General features: G+C 41.7%; 1 long non-coding RNA gene across 1 annotated transcript; it reads right to left on the bottom strand.

The window, feature by feature from the left end:
- Positions 1 to 7,970: 7,970 nt before the first annotated feature.
- Positions 7,971 to 9,226, bottom strand: LOC121572722. The gene is made up of 5 exons (XR_006001898.1): positions 8,832 to 9,226; positions 8,564 to 8,657; positions 8,403 to 8,470; positions 8,233 to 8,305; positions 7,971 to 8,124 (listed from the first exon to the last, which is right to left on the bottom strand). It is a non-coding gene; the product is annotated as an uncharacterized LOC121572722 (long non-coding RNA).
- Positions 9,227 to 18,910: the final 9,684 nt, after the last annotated feature.

The raw sequence follows: 18,910 nt of genomic DNA on the forward strand, positions 1-18,910 counted from the left end.
CTCGATTCTCAACCACTCCACAACTTTCTTGTTAACAAACTATAGTTTTGGCAAGTCGGTTAGGACATCTACTTTGTGCATGACACAAGTAATCTTTCCAACAATTGTTTACAGACAGATTATTTCACTTATAATTCACTGTATCACAATTCCAGTAGGTCAGACGTTTACATACACTAAGTTGACTGTGCCTTTAAACAGCTTGGAAAATTCCAGAAAATGATGTCATGGCTTTAGAAGCGTCTGATAGGCTAATTGACATCATTTTAGTCAATTGGAGGTGTACCTGTGGATGTATTTCAAGGCCTACCTTCAAACTCAGTGCCTCTTTGCTTGACATCATGGGAAAATCAAAAGAAATCAGCCAAGACCTCAGAAAAGAAATGGTAGACCTCCACAAGTCTGGTTCATCCTTGGGAGCAATTTCCAAACACCTGAAGGTACCACGTTCATCTGTACAAACAATAGTACGCAGGTATAAACACCATGGGACCACGCAGCCATCATACCGCTCAGGAAGGAGACGCGTTCTGTCTCCTAGAGATGAACGTACTTTGGTGCGAAAAGTGCAAATCAATCCCAGAACAACAGCAAAGGACCTTGTGAAGATGCTGGAGGAAACAGGTACAAAAATATCTATATCCAAAGTAAAACGAGTCCTATATCGACATAACCTGAAAGGCCCCTCAGCAAGGAAGAAGCCACTGCTCCAAAACCGCAATAAAAAAGCCAGACTACGGTTTGCAACTGCACATGGGGACAAATATCATACTTTTTGGAGAAATGTCCTCTGGTCTGATGAAACAAAAATAGAACTGTTTGCCCATAATGACCATCGTTATGTTTGGAGGAAAAAGGGGGTACTTGCAAGCCGAATAACATCATCCCAACCGTGAAGCACAGGGGTGGCAGCATCATGCTGTGGGGGTGCTTTGCTGCAGGAGGGACTGGTGCACTTCACAAAATAGATGGCATCATGAGGAAGGAAAATGATGTGGATATATTGAAGCAACATCTCAAGACATCAGTCAGGAAGTTAAAGCTTGGTCACAAATGGGTCTTCCAAATGGACAATGACCCCAAGCATACTTCCAAAGTTGTGGCAAAATGGCTTAAGGACAACAAAGTCAAGGTATTGGAGTGGCCATCACAAAGCCCTGACCTCAATCCTATAGAACATTTGTGGGCAGAACTGAAAAAGCGTGTGCAAGCAAGGAGGCCTACAAACCTGACTCAGTTACATCAGCTCTGTCAGGAGGAATGGGCCAAAATTCACCCAACTTATTGTGGGAAGCTTGTGGAAGGCTACCCAAAACGTTTGACCCAAGTTAAACAATTTAAAGGCAATGCAACCAAATACTAATTGAGTGTATGTAAACTTCCGACCCACTGGGAATGTGATTAAAGAAATAAAAGCTGAAATAAATCTTTCTCTCTGCTATTATTCTAACATTTCACATTCTTAAAATGAAGTGGTGATCCTAACTGACCTAAGACAGGGAATTGTTACTAGTTAATAAATGTCAGGAATTGTGAAAAAACGTAGTTTAAATGTATTTGGCTAAGGTGTATGTAAACTTCCGACTTCAACTGTATGCTTAGTCTAATACAGTGACAACTAAAAGATACCAAAAACAATTTAATCCAATCAACGTAAGCTGAATATGATGTGGCTGTCCATGGTTCTGATTTCTGTGTGTGGGTGTATGTGTGCATTGTGCAAGTAGAAAAAACATGTTGACTCACCCTACTTGTAGAGAAACACCAATGCCATCCTTTTTTCCAGTGAGGGAAAAAAGTATTTGATCCTCTGCTGATTTTGTACGTTTGCCCACTGACAAAGAAATGATCAGTCTATAATTTTAATGGTAGGTTTATTTGAACAGTGAGAGACAGAATAACAACAAAAAAATCCAGAAAAACGCATGTAAAAAATATTATAAATTGATTTGCATTTTAATGAGGGAAATAAGTATTTGACCCCCTCTCAATCAGAAAGATTTCTGGCTCCCAGGTGTCTTTTATACAGGTAATGAGCTGAAATTAGGAGCACACTCTTAAAGGGCTCCTAATCTCAGGTTGTTACCTGTATAAAAGACACCTGTCTACAGAAGCAATCAATCAGATTCCAAACTCTCCACCATGGCCAAGACCAAAGAGCTCTCCAAGGATGTCAGGGACAAGATTGTAGACCTACACAAAGCTGGAATGGGCTACAAGACCATCGCCAAGCAGCTTGGTGAGAAGGTGACAACAATTGGTGCGATTATTCGCAAATGGAAGAAACACAAAAGAACTGTCAATCTCCCTCGGCCTGGGGCTCCATGCAAGATCTCACCTCGTGGAGTTGCAATGATCATAAGAACGGTGAGGAATCAGCCCAGAACTACACGGGAGGATCTTGTCAATGATCTCAAGGCAGCTGGGACCATAGTCACCAAGAAAACAATTGGTAACACACTACGCCGTGAAGGACTGAAATCCTGCAACGCCCGCAAGGTCCCCCTGCTCAAGAAAGCACATATACAGGCCTGTCTGAAGTTTGCCAATGAACATCTGAATGATTCAGAGGAGAACTGGGTGAAAGTGTTGTGGTCAGATGAGACCAAAATCGAGCTCTTTGGCATCAACTCAACACGCCATGTTTGGAGGAGGAGGAATACTGCCTATGACCCCAAGAACACCATCCCCACCGTCAAACATGGAGGTGGAAACATTGTGCTTTGGGGGTGTTTTTCTGCTAAGGGGACAGGACAACTTCACCACATCAAAGGGACGATGGACGGGGCCATGTACCATCAAATCTTGAGTGAGAACCTCCTTCCCTCAGCCAGGGCATTGAAAATTGGTCGTGGATGGGTATTCCAGCATGACAATGACCCAAAACACACGGCCAAGGCAACAAAGGAGTGGCCCAAGAAGAAGCATATTAAGGTCCTGGAGTGGCCTAGTCAGTCTCCAGACCTTAATCCCATAGAACATTTGTGGAGGGAGCTGAAGGTTCGAGTTGCCAAACGTCAGCCTCAAAACCTTAATGACTTGGAGAAGATCTGCAAAGAGGAGTGGGACAAAATCCCTCCTGAGATGTGTGCAAATCTGGTGGCCAACTACAAGAAACGTCTGACCTCTGTGATTGCCAACAAGGGTTTTGCCACCAAGTACTAAGTCATGTTTTGTAGAGGGGTCAAATATTTATTTCCCTCAGTAAAATGCAAATCAATTTATAACATTTTTGACATGTGTTTTTCTGAATTTTTTGGTTGTTATTCTGTCCCTCACTGTTCATATAAACCTACCATTAAAATTATAGACTGATCATGTCTTTGTCAGTGGGCAAACATACAAAATCAGCAGGGGATCAAATACTTTTTTTCCTCACTGTATATATATATATATATATATATATATATATATATATATATATGAGTAGCCTATAGCATAGACTGAATCATTAGGCTGTATTGTATTATTTTAAAATAGTTGGAATTGCCCTCTTATAAACTAGCATATAAGGAAAGGTAGAAAAAAAGGGCTATCCGGGATCCGTGGGACATCCATACCCTAAACCCTAACCTTAACCCCTACCCTAAACCTAACCTTAACCATAACCCTTACCTAACCCTAACCTTAACATTTCAATTTTAAATGTCATTTTAAATTTTAATAGGGTACTGACGTCCCAAGGATCCCAGATAGCAGGGAACAGGAAAAAGAGTGTATAAGTCAACATTACCCGGATGCAAGAATCTTTATTGAGTATAGAGGTAGTGATGATCGATCACTCATGGTACAGGAACGGCGGGAATAGGTGTACATGGTGATGCGTCCACCACTGGATCCGAATTGGTAAAATTAATGCTTTGAACACATCGACTGCGTCATTGCGCAAAATAGTATGCAGCATCATCTAGATATGTGTGCAACAAAAGTTCAACATTCACCTTCTGCTACCATTTCTGTCAACCCCTTTACGCATACAGTTTGACGCATACGTTCGATTAATCCAATGTATGCACCATACAGAACGCACGCAAGGCATTGCAAGGCAAACGCAGCGTTCCATTGGAAATGAATGTACTTCTGGTGTACGAAAACATAATAACACAGTCAGTGTGTTCGAAGCGTTAGTCACCGTTGCGTTAATTAATGAAAGCTTAATTTATCTTTATTTGGGCATAGTAATTAGACTACTTAGATGGTGCGCTCCATAATGAAAAACAAATTTTTTGGTTCTTGGATTAAACCCACCACATGGCCAGTGTTGCCAATTTAGCAACTTTGTTGCTATATTTAGCAACTATTCAGACCCCTCTAGCGACACATTTTCAAAAAATCGACTGGCGACAAATCTAGCGACTTTTTCTTGTGTTATTGAAGACTTTTGGAGACTCTGACGTGAAAGCACGTATCGTTCTTACTCTTCTCAACGAGCAGCAGCTACTTTCCTTACAGAGGAGTTGGCAACACTGCACATGGCGCATTGAGAGAAGAGCGCCATTCTGGAGTAGGCCCCAGATCCACGTAGCCAACCAGGTAAGAGAAAGCTGACAAATATGACCAAAGTGAAAAATATCTGACACATTTTGAACAATAAACATAATTCCATTCAGGTTTTAACGTGTTTTGGTAAAATAAAATGTTGTGGTTATTGATGCACAAACAAATTATGAGCTAGGCCTAGGGCCTACAGGCTTTTTCCCCCCATTGGTTAGTTCATATGGTAGCCTAAACTGCCAGGTGAGGTAAGCTTGTAAGCAATTAGAAAATAAGTAATAAGTAGACTCATTTTGAACTAGAAACAAACAATTGTATAGCATAATTGCATTCCTGTTTAATGTGTTTTGGTCAAAGAAAATGAAGTGTATGACGCACTAGAAATGGCCTATAGGATCCACATGCTTTTTTTTCGCTTGCCATTTTATGTCTCAGTAAACACGTGAGTTCACGCACCATGTGCATGTTCACACGACTTGTAAGATATTTGAAGTAAGAAATATAATTTGGCCTCCTAGGTCTTAGATGTAAGTTGGCTTATGAAGTACGCTAAATTTCACAGTTTCGCTGCCGAGGTGTTAGCGGTCATTTGAAGCCTGGTCTAGGACTAGACCTTTTTGTCAGGGAACCATGAGGCCTATTAGCTCAATATTGAATTATACCCTAGTTTGCAGTTGTATCCTGATGATTTCTTGCATTAGTTTTATCTTCTTAACATTATACGAATTGATGATTCATTGTGATCTTGTAGAATAAATAGCCTACAATTGTCACAAGTGTGGATAAATATCAGTTTTATTTTTAAAAGCAAATCGACAGGACAAAATTGCAGGTAGGACTAATGGTAGAATGTAATTCTAGGGCACCAGCATTCAAAGAGTAGTTTATATAATGGTAGGTGATGATACAATAGAATACAAATGATGTGTAGTGTATCTTATACTTTTCTTCAGCTTTGACAGGAATATACAATTGTGTAGTGCATCTTATGGCCAATTAATTTTATATTCTGCTTTCTGCAGCTATGATGACACATACAGTAAGAATAAGTAACACATTGACTTAGGCTACGTACTTTTATTAGGCATGAATGAGGTTGACTGTGTTTCCTCTTCGTAGTTTATAGTGTTTCACTGTTTTGTTCTCATCCAGCGTTTCCCCTGCAAACAAGTCATCAAACACATATTTTAGAAGCTGTTTTTGTATTTATTATAGAAAGACACTTTACATTTATATCTTAGTATACAAATATTTTACAGCTAAGTTTTTAACTGTGAATTACCTAACCTATGTAAGATTCTCATTACCTTGTTAGACATCGGTAAACAATAACAAAATAACAACAAACCATATGAAATAAACATAACTGGCATACTGCTTTAACTCATAAAGGATGTATCAGGTGGATAGATGGATAGCCTACCGTTGTAAACAAGTTTCATTGTGCAGCGTTTCTTTCCTGCCTGTTGACATGCATTTTCCAGCAGAACTGCGATTCTCTCCAGCGGGAACACGTCTATATCCAAGGTCTTTCCCGCACACTTAACAAAGACATTGAACTTGTCCACATCCTCAATGTTGTTGTCAGCCTTAATAAAAAGCACACAGATATTTAATAATCAGAGAAACACGGGTTATGAACAAAAGTCAGAATATATCATTTTAAAAAGTTTCAATAATATAATAATATAAAAACAAACCCATAACTATTTCCCCTAAATGTTAACCCAATCAGATGATTTGATGAGGGGGGAAAACCCCACTCTCATTAACACAATTTCCATGAGTTGGCCTTTGTTTCAGTCAAATACAGTGTTAGAGTTAAGCCTACTTACACCTAAGGCTCTTGGAGATCCCCCCAGGAAATTCCCTGTGTTAGTCTTATCACCTTGTTGTTCTGGTGACCTGGGTGGGGAAAGGGGAAGTTTACTTATAGTGAAAGTGAAAGTTAGACAGAGGTGTTTAGACTTTGGGGCCTAGACTGTAAAGCACTTTGTGACAACTGCTAATGTAAAAAGGGCTTTGTAAATTAATTTGATTGATTGACTTGACCAAGGAGAGAGAGAGTCTATTTGCACATCATCTCTTGCACATCATTCCAGTGTTAATACTAAATTGTAATTATTTTGCACTATAGCCTATTTTATTGCCTTACCTCCATAACTTGCTAAATTTGCACGCTGTATATTATATGTATTTCTGTTGTATTTTTGACTTTGTTTTGTTTTACCCCATATGTAACTCTGTGTTGTTGTTTTTATCGCACTGCTTTGCTTTATCTTGGCCAGGTCGCAGTTGTAAATGAGAACTTGTTCTCAACTGGTTTACCTGGTTAAATAAAGGTGAAAAAAAACAAAAAAACAAAAACAAAGAGAAACTCTAGGCTCACCTGTCCGTGTCCTGATAGGTCTCTGTCTGAGGGACAACTGTGATTTCCTCTGAAGACTGGTGCAAAACAGACTAAGTTAGTTCACTCTAATGAGTGAGAAGTAGTCATATAGGATTGCCCCCTCCCCTTATATTTCCTGATCATGTATCTATTTTGAAAAGCAACAAATAATGCATTTAAATGTAAATCTTGCATTTGATGGTCTGGTTTGGAGAATGCATACGTTCATGCATGCGTCACCTTGAAATTATGAAATTGTGGATGTTCTCTAAGAATATTGTAAAATAGATTTCAGATTACAGACTAGTTGCCAACAGAAAGGATCTTAGTGAAGAAAAAACATAGTAAGAATAGTAAAATGTAGGTTACTTACCTCTGGGTAGAAATAACTGTAGATTCCGCCCATTTTGTAAATGTAAGAATCTCTGTCTGATATAGCTTATTCTTCTTAGTCTTCTTCTTCAAAGTTGAATGGAGGTACGCTGCCTCTACCCATTTATATAGTTGCTTGAGCCCTTTAGCTCTTTCAGTTCAGTATGCAACTTTCACTTTCTATTGGGAAAGCCTGGTCTAATAGACTAGATGTAACATATTAAAAGTAAATCCGGAACGCTCAAATTAGTATGATATGTTTTGTTTGGTATGGTTACATAAGACTGATGGTTACTTAAAGCAAAAACAGACAACTTTAGCATTTTAGCAACTTTTTAACTACTTACTTTTTAGCTACTTTGCAACTACTTAGCACTACCTGCACACACACCACGACCCTTTAGGAATGGTGTAATACAGGTAGAAAGAAATGAAAGACATCATACCCAGCCATCACCATGTCTTGAGACATCTTGAGACGTCTTAATACATATAAATGAAGACGTCTTGAGGCATATAGAGACCTGTCTTATGGCCTGTCTTAGAAAATGAAGAGATCTTTAAGACAGTCCATAGAAATAACAATGTCTTGAGACATCCGTCTTATGACGTTTCTAGACATTTTATAATTTGTTGTTTTCATGTTTTATTAGTTATAAATACTAATCACTCACTTTAGAACACTTATGCACATCCATAGCACAAATTGTATAAATCAAAGTAATCAAGATTTATTGCCCAAAATAACAATTTCAGATGCAACAAAATAACTTTTGGTAAAGGCAGTATAGAGCTCCAAATAAGTATTTACAGCCAGATAGTCATCTCTTGTTTGGGGATCTCAGATCTCAGAGCTGCTCTTCCTTAATCTACAGGAAAATAAACTGTCATTAATTATCATATCATATACAGCAACATCAGTAACAATACCACCTCTACCCTGCTATTTTCTTGTACCTTAATTATGAATAGCTCACCTGAAGCAGAAAGCCCTACCATCCATGAGGGCTTACTGTTTGACACCAGGTAGGACCCCAGCTTTATTCCAGTCTGAAAATAGGATGAATCAGTTAAGCACTGTCTGTTCTCATGGGAAGAAATGAACATTGTATGTGTCATGTTCCTTTTTGCAATGCAGTGTTCTCACTTGTATTTGCTGGGTGACAGCTGGCCTTGATTGAGTTGAGTTTCTGACATGTCTTCCATCCTTGTATCCTGACAAGAGAAATAGGCCTTGTTCATCACACAATAACTATCAAAGCACATGTGAAAACAAAAAGCAGATACAAGCCTCCAGTCATAACTTACCTCATCAGCCTATCCATGCAGAGGTCAGCACATCATTACTCAACCATTGGTCAAGGTCTGCCCACCCTCATCAATGTAATGCAAAGCACCTCTTCTACATTATAAAACAACATGAAAAACAATCACATCACAGAAATCAAGCAGTAGACTTGGCAGCAACGCCGACAAAGAAAATCACGTCTACGCCTATTTCTGACATTTGCCACGCATTTCCAAAAGCTAGCAAATAACAAAATAATACAAGCCCAGCCAGGCTGCCTGTTCTTACCCAGATTCAAAAGAGTTGTAGCCTCCTTGATGCTGTGTTGAACCTCCTCAGCAGTCTCTCGTTCCACTCCCCACGGAATTTGCTTGTAAGATCCCTCTCAAATGCCAGTTGAATCAGCTGCGCTTTCCTCCTGTGCAACATGCTCTGTCTGTGCTCACTGAATACGTTTTTCAATGTTGAAAAATAGTTCTCGCAAGTTGCCATGGATGCTCCAAATGTTAATCCCAGCTTCAATGCCACAGTAGACATTGCTGTTAGAGGCCCGGAGTATCTATCCAAAATGCTCTGCGTTGTCCATTTTTCTTCTCCAGATCGGGCGATTTCAGTCTGCAGACTGGCGTACGACAGTCCAGCAGTGGTGATTAGCGTCGGCTCAGCGGCCTTGGCCTCTGTGATTAGCGGCAGCCCAGCGGCCTTGGCCTCGGTGATTAGCGTCGGCCCAGCGGCCTTGGCCTTGGTGATTAGCGTCGGCCCAGCGGCCTTGGCCTCGGTGATTAGCGTTGGCCCAGCGGCCTTGGCCTCGGTAATTAGCATCAGCCCAGCGGCCTTGGCCTCAGTGATTAGCGTCAGCCCAGCGGCCTTGGCCTCAGTGATTAGCGTCGGCCCAGCAGCCTTGGCCTCAGTGATTAGCGTCGGCCCAGCAGCCTTGGCCTCAGTGATTAGCGTCGGCCCAGCGGCCTTGGCCTCTGTGATTAGCGTCGGCCCAGCGGCCTTGGCCTCGGTGATTAGCGTCGGCCCAGCGGCCTTGGCCTCGGTGATTAGCGTCGGCCCAGCGGCCTTGGCCTCTGTGATTAGCGTCGGCCCAGCGGCCTTGGCCTCGGTGATTAGCGTCGGCCCAGCGGCCTTGGCCTTGGTGATTAGCGTCGGCCCAGCGGCCTTGGCCTCGGTGATTAGCGTCGGGCCAGCGGCCTTGGCCTCAGTGATTAGCGTCGGCCCAGCAGCCTTGGCCTCAGTGATTAGCGTCGGCCCAGCAGCCTTGGCCTCAGTGATTAGCGTCGGCCCAGCGGCCTTGGCCTCTGTGATTAGCGTCGGCCCAGCGGCCTTGGCCTCGGTGATTAGCGTCGGCCCAGCGGCCTTGGCCTCGGTGATTAGCGTCGGCCCAGCGGCCTTGGCCTCTGTGATTAGCGTCGGCCCAGCGGCCTTGGCCTCGGTGATTAGCGTCGGCCCAGCGGCCTTGGCCTTGGTGATTAGCGTCGGCCCAGCGGCCTTGGCCTCGGTGATTAGCGTCGGGCCAGCGGCCTTGGCCTCGGTGATTAGCGTTGACCCAGCAGCCTTGGCCTCGGTGATTAGCGTCGTCCCAGCGGCCTTGGCCTCGGTGATTAGCGTCGGCCTAGCGGCCTTGCCTTTGGCCTCTGTGGCAGGCTTCTCCCCCTCCCCGCCGCTTCGATCCGATGCTGCTGTTGTGCCCTGCGAAGCCACTTTCTAATATCCATCATACTATCAGATACCTACCTAACTGTTAACATTAGCTCAATTCCATCCAGCTGCTCTGTGAATGTTATTTTTTTTCGTAGTACATAACTTTGAAAATTAACTTAAACCGTCAAATTGACCCCGCCCTTCTACTGTGAAGGCCAATCAAAATAGTTTTTTTCAACCGGTAAAATGTGTATGACGTACGTATGATGCGTGCAAGGGAGTTGCATGAATGAAGCATACACAACAAATACAAAATTGAGGGGGCACAATATTCCAACTAAGGGGGCATTGCCCCCTTTTGCACCCTTGTGGCGCCGGGCCTGTGAATATAACAGGAAACCTGTTCGATCACCATGCACTGCAAAATCATTCTGGCTATGGATACGGAAAACATCAACACATTTACATCAACATGCCAGAGGATATACCCATTGGACTTGGGGCTCTGCTGGGAGCTACCTTATATTTGGATTTGTTTTATTCTGCTTTGCCACTAAAGTCCTAATAAACACTGACAACTAAAATATTGTGTTATTGTTAAGCGTATTACTAATAATAATATTAGGGGAGGGGGGAGTAGTTCAAAAATGAACCTCAAAAGGTTATTCAAAAGGTTCTTTTAGGATCCATTGAAAGGGGTTCTTTGAAGAACCCTTTTAAATAGTTCTTCAAAGAACGTATAGGGGTTTCCCCACAGTTTAGTTTGAAGAACCCCTAAAGGATCCACTAGGAACCTTTACTTTTTAGAGTGTATTCTGCAGCATGTGAGGTTGGCATACCTGACCAAGAAAATAAAACAAAACAAGAAAATAAATAAATGCACCAGCCATTTATCTCTCATTTATTTTAGGGATATATTTAATGTAACATGTAGATGCAGGGTTCTACACTAACCTTTTCCACTGGTGGCAATGGTGCTACCAACTTTTTCAGTTTGTGGCACCAGCACATGATTTGGTTGCACCAATTTTCTTATACAGAAATGTATAATGACCTGGCCTGTGTCCCATAATGTGCTTGAATTCCATACAGAACCAGGCTAATAATGACTAGCCATCTTTTAAATTAGCATGGCCTTGTGTTCTTACATTGATTTGGATAGATTTACTGTAACAGCAAAGAAAAGAGACTTAAAATAAAGTTCAAAGTGTATTTACTGCAGAGTTCAAAGTGCCATTTGTTATTTTCTGCAAAATCATCTAGAGCAGGGTTTCCCAAACTCAGTCCTCCAACAAGGGTTGCACGTTTTGGGTTTTGCCCTACACTCTAAAAAGAAAAGGTTCCTGGAGTATCCTTTAGGGGTTCTTCAAATTGAAACTGTGGGGGAACCCCTATAAGTTCTTTAAAGAACCCTTTAATAGGGTTCTTCAAAGAACCCCTTTTAATGGATCCTTGAATAACCTTTTGAAGAACCTTTTGGGGTAAATCTTTTAACTACCCCCCCTCCCCTATTATTATTATTATTATTATTAATATTAATAATACGCATAACAATAACACAATAATTTAGTTGTCAGTGTTAATTATGATTCAAAGCAGAATAAAAAATATAAATAAAAAATGAGGAAAACTCCCAGCAGAGCCCCAAGTCCAACGAGTATATCCTCTGGCGTGTTGATGTTAATGTGTTGATGTTCTCCGTATCCATAGCCAGAATGATTTTGCGGTGCATGGTGATCGAACATGTTTCCTGTTATATTCATCAGAGGTGTAGGGAGGGTGAAGTTGTATACAGATGTTTAACAAAGCATGCACACGACAGTATTCATACCTTGTTTTTTCGTAGTAAACGTGAATGAAAAAAACTGTTTTGATAATGGTTTTCATACACATACCTTGTCCATAATATAGAGGCCTGTGGGATATTCATTGAAGAGGTAAGGGAGGAGGATGGTAAATGAGATCTGCATAACATACCAATACCAACTGACATACCTTTGCATGCCTCCTTGTCTGTATACCTGCAGACACAGACACAAAAGTGAGCAGTTCAGTCATCTGCACCCAATACAGCTAGCCTTGAACATATTCTTATAGCATACATATTCTTACCTCTTTGTTGATTGATATCCATTGAATTGTGTCCATTTTCTGTTTTAGAAAGATTTGCACAAATATGAAAAGACAGATGTTATCATCATAAAACAAAATCAATTTAGATCATAAACTCAGCAAAAAAAGATTATCAAAGATAATTCGTAGAAATCCAAATAACGTCACAGATCTTCATTGTAAAGGCTTTAAACACTGTTTCCCATGCTTGTTCAATGAAGCATAAACAATTAATGAACATGCACCTGTGGAACGGTCGTTAAGACACTAACAGCTTACAGACGGTAGGCAATTAAGGTCACAGTTATGAAAACTTAGGACACTAAAGAGGCCTTTCTACTGACTCTGAAAAACACCAAAAGAAAGATGCCCAGGGTCCCTGCTCATCTGCGTGAACGTGCCTTGGGCATACTGCAAGGAGGCATGAGGACTGCAGATGTGGCCAGGGCAATAAATTGCAATGTCTGTACTGTGAGACGCCTAAGACAGCGCTACAGGGAGACAGGACGGACAGCTGATCGTCCTCGCAGTGGCAGACCACATGTAACAACACCTGCACTGGATCGGTACATCCAAACATCACACATGCAGGACAGGTACAGGATGGCAACATAAACTGCCCTTAGTTACACCAGGAATGCACAATCCCTCCATCAGTGCTCAGACTGTCCGCAATAGGCTGAGAGAAGCTGGACTGAGGGCTTGTAGGCCTGTTGTAAGGCAGGTCCTCACCAGACATCACCGGCAACAACGTCGCCTATGGGCACAAACCCACCGTCGCTGGACCAGACAGGACTGGCAAAAAGTGCTCTTCACTGACGAGTCACGGTTTTGTCTCATGGTTGGATTCATGGGTGATGGTTGGATTCACGTTTATCGTCGATGGAATGGACGTTACACAGAGGCCTGTACTCTGGAGGGGGATCAATTTGGAAGTGGAGGGTCCGTCATGGTCTGGGGTGGTGTGTCACAGCATCATCGGACTGAGCTTGTTGTCATTGCAGGTAATCTCAACGCTGTGCGTTACAGGGAAGACATCCTCCTCCCTCATGTGGTACCCTTCCTGCAGGCTCATCCTGACATGCCACCAGTCATACTGCTCGTTCTGTGCGTGATTTCCTGCAAGACAGGAATGTCAGTGTTCTGCCATGGCCAGCGAAGAGCCCGGATCTCAATCCCATTGAGCACGTCTGGGACCTGTTGGATCGGAGGGTGAGGGCTAGGGCCATTCCCCCCAGAAATGTCTGGGAACTTGCAGGTGCCTTGGTGGAAGAGTGGGGTAACATCTCACAGCAAGAACTGGCAAATCTGGTGCAGTCCATGAGGAGGAGATGCACTGCAGTACTTAATGCAGCTGGTGGCCACACCAGATACTGACTGTTACTTTTGATTTTGACCCCCCTTTGTTCAGGGACACATTATTAAATTTCTGTTAGTCACATGTCTGTGGAACTTGTTCCGTTTATGTCTCAGTTGTTGAATCTGGTTATGTTCATACAAATATTTACACGTTAAATTTGCTGAAAATAAACGCAGTTGACAGTGAGAGGACGTTTCTTTTTTGGCTGAGTTTACAAGGAACAAACCTTACCTTAAATTGAGGCGATCTTTACATTTTTCAGTTAAGTGCCTGTACCTGCTGTCCTTTCAAATTAAAATCCACCTCCTATGGGGTTCTTGGAATAACCTTTTGAGGGCAATGTTCAGTGCCAAGAACCCTAAGGTTCTTCGAAGAACTTTGAGGATCTTAGAAGAACCCTTGTTGAACCTCTAATTTTTAGAGTGTAGCACTACACAGCGGATTCAAATAATCAACTAATTATCAAGCTTTGATCATTTGAATCAGTTGTATAGGCTAGGGCAAAAACCAAAACGTGCACCCATTGGGGTCCTGAGGACCGAGTTTGGGAAACACTGCTCCAGAGGGCAGAATTTGGAAAAACATACTTGATACCAAAACGATTCCATGGCAACAAAAAAAAACGGGGAGAAGAACTGTGATTTCCCCCAGTTTCTACCAGGTTTTCGCTATCAAAAACTAACTTTTGTAAAAAAATTTTTTTGAAAAACAGCAAAATTGGATATTCCAAGATAGAGTTTTCAAAACAAATGGCCACTGGATTGATGCAAATAATCATGATTCTGCCAGGTAGGTATTGGCTACTTTGTAGTTCACTTTTAATTGCCTTTCCAACTACCCGAAAACGGTAAGGCCATCATTAACATCGCTAACAGCTACACAAAGTGGTAGACATATAGGCCCTATGCGCACCACACACAACAGGGCTCGACATTCACGTAAATTAGCCAGTGGTACACGAGGCCAGTGCCAACAGAACGCTACTGGCCCGAATGAAAAATAAAATACTGGCACGGGTCAAGATCTGACAGGAAAGTGACTAATGCGTGCATAATTTCAATAGCAGGTCATTTTATCATTCCTTTACGGGCTGAGCAAGTAGCCTATACAGGGTTCATACAGACATTGGCAAATCAAATTCAAGGACTTTCAAGGACTTTTTCAAACACTTCAATGTAATTTTCTAGGACCTGCATTTTATATTTAATTGTTGTAATAGCCTATAGAAAAAAACCTCCCCCTAAAATGTATGCAAAAAAAGTATGCATTACCGCTAAGAATAATTCATTTTTTTAATAGGCCTACCCAATGGCATTATGCATTGACATTCACATGATTTTACATTCTAAAATATGTCACAAGAATGTGGGCATTGCCTGACTAAATAGACAACATTTTCAGAACTCCAAACTGGTAACACTTGTAACGCAGCCAGTCTTACATTCAAAACCTTTCATTGTGCATACATTTTGTTTGTAGACATCTTTCACCACACAACCATTGATCCAAAATATAAGTTTACTGTTAAGTATAATGAGTACATTGATTTAATCACCAAAACACAACATAATGATATCTTCTCAATTTAGTTATTTTAACAACCAGTTAATCCAAATTCAAAATTGACCTTTGCTTCAGTACTGTAAATTAGAGTACATTACATTGTTTTCATGGTAGGCAATACACTTGCACTACCCATTAAAATTGTCTGAACATCACATTTCCATAATTTGTGATCAAAGGTGATCAAAACATCTTTCACAAATAAAATAAAATGTTATTTGTCACGTTTCGTAAACAGCAGGTGAAATACAGTGAAATGCTTACCTACGGGTCCATTTCCCACAATGCACAGTTAAAGATACAGATTAAAACAAAAAATAGATAGTAACACAAGGAATAAATACACAGTGAATAACGATTAAGAATAACATGGCTATATACAGGGTGTACCAGTATCGAGTCGATGTGCACGGGTACGAGGGAACTGAGGTAGCTATGTACATATAAAAAGTCAAATAGGGGGTGTTTATACAGTGAGGGAAAAAAGTATTTGATCCCCTGCTGATTTTGTACGTTTGCCCACTGACAAAGACATGATCAGTCTATAATTTTAATGGTAGGTTTATTTGAACAGTGAGAGACAGAATAACAACAAAAAAATCCAGAAAGACGCATGTCAAAAATGTTATAAATTGATTTGCATTTTAATGAGGGAAATAAGTATTTGACCCCCTCTCAATCAGAAAGATTTCTGGCTCCCAGTTGTCTTTTATACAGGTAACGAGCTGAGATTAGGAGCACACTCTTAAAGGGAGTGCTCCTAATCTCAGCTTGTTACCTGTATAAAAGACACCTGTCCACAGAAGCAATCTATCAATCAGATTCCAAACTCTCCACCATGGCCAAGACCAAAGAGCTCTCCAAGGATGTCAGGGACAAGATTGTAGACCTACACAAGGCTGGAATGGGCTACAAGACCATCGCCAAGCAGCTTGGTGAGAAGGTGACAACAGTTGGTGCGATTATTCGCAAATGGAAGAAACACAAATGAAGTCTCCCGAGTGGCGCAGTGGTCTAAGGCACTGTATTGCAGTGCTAGCTGTGCCACTAGAGATCCTGGTTCGAATCCAGGCTCTGTCGTAGCCGGCCGTGACCGGGAGACCCATGGGGCGGCGCACAATTGGCCCAGCGTCGTCCAGGATAGGGGAGGGAATGGCCGGCAGGGTTGTAGCTCAGTTGGTTGAGCATGGCGTTTGCAACGCCAGGGTTGTGGGTTCAATTCCCACCAGTAAAATATATATATATATAAAAAAAAGAATGATGTATGCACTCACTAAGAGCGTCTGCTAAATGACTAAAATGTAAATGTAACTGTCAATCTCACTCGGCCTGTGGCTCCATGCAAGATCTCACCTCATGGAGTTGCAATGATTGTCAGCGTCTGGGTGAAGTGGGGAAACGGAATCAGGCGCAGGACACAGAACTGAGAGATAAATGGCTTTACTAGACTCATAGCAAACCCTCCACGCAGGGAAGAGCAAAACAACAGCTCAACAGATGACGCAACAAAGAACAATCACGCACACACCCAGGAGGGAAAACAGAGGTAATATAGGGAAACTAATAAGCCTAATGAGTAACAGGTGTGAATAATAAAGACAGAACTAGTGCCCGAGCGGAGCCTGCCTGAGCGAGGAGGAGGGGCAGCCTCGGCCGTATCCGTGACAATGATCATGAGAACGGTGTGGAATCAGCCCAGAACTACACGGGAGGCTCTTGTCAATGATCTCAAGGCAGCTGGGACCATAGTCACCAAGAAAACAATTGGTAACACACTACGCCGTGAAGGACTGAAATCCTGCAGCGCCCGCAAGGTCCCCTTGCTCAAGAAAGCACATATACAGGCCTGTCTGAAATTTGCCAATGAACATCTGAATGATTCAGAGGAGAACTGGGTGAAAGTGTTGTGGTCAGATGAGACCAAAATCGAGCTCTTTGGCATCAACACAACTCGCCGTGTTTGGAGGAGGAGGAATGCTGCCTATGACCCCAAGAACACCATCCCCACCGTCAAACGTGGAAACATTATGCTTTGGGGGTGTTTTTCTGCAAAGGGGACAGGACAACTTCACCGTATCAAAGGGACGATGGACGGCGCCATGTACCGTCAAATATTGGGTGAGAACCTCCTTCCCTCAGCCAGGGTATTGAAAATGGGTTGTGGATGGGTATTCCAGAATGACAATGACCCAAAACACACGGCCAAGGCAACAAAGGAGTGGCTCAAGAAGAAGCACATTAAGGTCCTGGAGTGGCCTAGCCAGTCTCCAGACCTTAATCCCATAGAAAATCTGTGGAGGGAGCTGAAGGTTCGAGTTGCCAAACGTCAGCCTCGAAACCTTAATGACTTGGAGAAGATCTGCAAAGAGGAGTGGGACAAAATCCCTCCTGAGATGTGTGCAAACCTGGTGGCCAACTACAAGAAACGTCTGACCTCTGTGATTGCCAACAAGGGTTTTGCCACCAAGTACTAAGTAATGTTTTGCATAGGGGTCAAATACTTATTTCCCTCATTAAAATGCAAATCAATTTATAACATTTTTGACATGCATTTTTCTGGATTTTTTTGTTGTTATTCTGTCTCTCACTGTTCAAATAAACCTACCATTAAAATTATAGACTGATCATGTCTTTGTCAGTGGGCAAACGTACAAAATCAGCAGGGGATCAAATACTTTTTTCCCTCACTGTATTTGTCCTGTTTCAATGCATGTACAAGTAGGTATCCTGTACAAGTGTGAGGTGTGAAATGGAAATGTTTTTTTTTTTTTTTGCATATCCCAACTCCCACTGAGACACCCTCTGAAAAAAATAGCTATTTTTTATTTCTCAGCTGGTAATTGAAGCACGCCTCCCATTCAAGTACAGGCAACAGGTTCAGCGCATCACCCAACACTTAACAATGTGAGCTGGAGGCAGTATGCATTTTGAAAACCTACTTAATTGTTTAATACCTGAATGTATTACTTCATATTATGAGGCACGTCTTGCCTTGCTTCAAATCAGTGGTGTCAAATACTTAAGTAAAAATACTTGAAAGTACTCCTTAAGTAGTTTTTTGGGGTATCTGTACTTTACTTTACTATTTATATTTTTGAAAACTTGTACTTTTACTCCACTACATTCCTAAAGAAAATAATGTACTTTTTACTCCATACATTTCCCCTGACACCCAAAAGTACTCGATACATTTTGAATGCTTAGCAGGATAGAAAGATTGTCCAATTCACACACTTATCAAGAAAACATTCCTGGTCATCCCTAGTGCCTCTGATCTGGCGGACTCACTAAACACAAATGCTTTGTTTGTAAATTGTCTGAGTGTTTGAGTGTGCCCCTGGCTATCCGTAAATTTAAAAAAAGTAAAAATAAATGTGCGGTCTGATTTGCCTAATATAAGGAATTTGAAATGATTTATACTTTTACTTTTGATACTTAAGTATATTTTAGCAATTACATTTATTTTTGATACTTAAGTATTGTCATGCCCTGACTCAGGGGACGGTTATTTGTTGAGTCAGGGTGTGTATATTTCATGTTGTGTTTGTTTCTATGTTTAGTTTCTAGATCGTTTAGATCTATGTTGGCCAGGGTGGTTCCCAATCAGTGACAGCTGTAGCTCGTTGTCTCTGATTGGGGACCATACTTAGGCAGCCTGTTGGCACCAGTTAGTTTGTGGGATCTT

The sequence above is a fragment of the Coregonus clupeaformis genome, chromosome 8 (genome assembly GCF_020615455.1).
Source record: "Coregonus clupeaformis isolate EN_2021a chromosome 8, ASM2061545v1, whole genome shotgun sequence".
Classification (NCBI taxonomy): Eukaryota; Metazoa; Chordata; class Actinopteri; order Salmoniformes; family Salmonidae; genus Coregonus; species Coregonus clupeaformis.